Consider the following 1,746-nt stretch of genomic DNA (forward strand, 5'->3'; position numbering starts at 1 on the left):
GTGTTTTGGATTTCAGTTAATTCGTCTGTATTCACCACAACCTTTTCAAACCCCCCCCTTCGTGTTAGACTCGATTCTCGAATTGCAAAATTGGTCCTTGAGAGACGACCTAGGAGTCATTTCATAGCTATACTGCATTTCTCATATGCAATCAAATTTGTATGGGTTGCGATAGCCCATCAGTGGATAAGATGAAATTGTAAACCCCAACAACACGATTCATCCATAGTTTTTCCTAAACCATTGATTCACTGCATTTGCATGTTTACTTTTGTTTTTGCATTTAAAAACTTAAAATCAATTTTTTCTAAGTCTTACGCAATTAGGTTACACGAAAGTGAAGGCCTAAGAGTCCTTTGGGAAACGATACTTGGACTTACCCATTTTATATTACTTGATAACGATCTGGTACACATGCCAGGGACTTAACAATGGTCCGGTTGCACCACCTCCTCCATTACCAGCACGTCGACATGCTCGACCACCAGCTGCGCCTCCGGTCGACCTACTCCCGTATCTGACAACCATTCATAGGGGTCAGCTCACCACTTCTTAGATGCTTCGTGAGCTTACCTATGCGATGCCCGAGCTAAACATGATGTTTGCTGCCTAATTTGATGAGTATGTTGCTTGGCCAGGGGACCAGTCCCATTCTACTGGGGAGGTGGAGCAGCAGCTAATGAAGATGAGGAAGAAGAAGATGATGATGATTCTGAAGAGAGTGATGATAGCATTTCTTGAGCGATGACAGGACCTTTGACTTTATTTTATTTTGTTGCTTGTTTTTAAATTTGAATGAACCTCTTACTTTTTAGTTTGTGGAAGTTTTGGTTGAGTTATCTGGCTTGATAAACTATGTTGATGCATGATATTGATGCTTGAATGTGAAATTATGCTTGAGATTGCGCAGTTGAGTTCAAATTGTGGTTGTTTTCATCATGAGAAATCTGAGAATGCTTTTTGTTTAAATGCGACCAATATTCAGGGCAGTTGCCTAATGATGTTTGTGGAACCTTGAGTTAATCTTGTGCCTTAAATTTTTCTTGTGAATGCTATCATGATAGATCACAACTGACTTTGCTTGAGTTTCTCTGGTTTGAATAATTTGCTTGCTTGTCACACATGATCAAGGCCATGCTTTTCTTTTACCTCAAATAAGCCAATACAAACCCCTTGGACCTTAATGAAATATGTTTTCCCTCTTTGAACCTCAAACCTAATGAAAATTCCCTGATTTCCCTACCTTGAGTTGAATAGAGAATTCATGTTTGCTGCAGGAGAATGGTTTAAAGTTTAGGGGAGTTTGTTTTGTAAAGGTGTATTGAGAAAAATAGAAAAATAGAAAACAAATGAGGAAAAAGAAGAAAGAAAAAGAAGAAAGAAAAAGATAAAGAAAAAGAATTGAATGAAAGAAAGTTGGGATANAAGTCAGAAAGTGGTTGTAACTTAAGTGAAGCAAAAGAGAAACTTATGTGCATGATTGGAATTGTTTAATCTCTTAGCTCAAGGTGCTTTGTTATCCATAAAAACCATGTTTCTTTTTATTCCAGCCTCAATACAAGCCAATGAAAGTCCTTGTGATGTTGACTTGCTTGTAAATGTGTTTAATTTGATTGAAACGAATGGCAAAGTTGATTTGTGCGATATTGCAATAGTTGAGTGATAGATACACATCTTCATACACCAGTGCATAAGAGTGATACACTACCTTGGGTGAGGATTGGTTCTACATCATTCAGTAAAGCA

Source organism: Vigna radiata, chromosome 2 (genome assembly GCF_000741045.1).
Source record: "Vigna radiata var. radiata cultivar VC1973A chromosome 2, Vradiata_ver6, whole genome shotgun sequence".
In the NCBI taxonomy this organism is placed as follows: domain Eukaryota; kingdom Viridiplantae; phylum Streptophyta; class Magnoliopsida; order Fabales; family Fabaceae; genus Vigna; species Vigna radiata.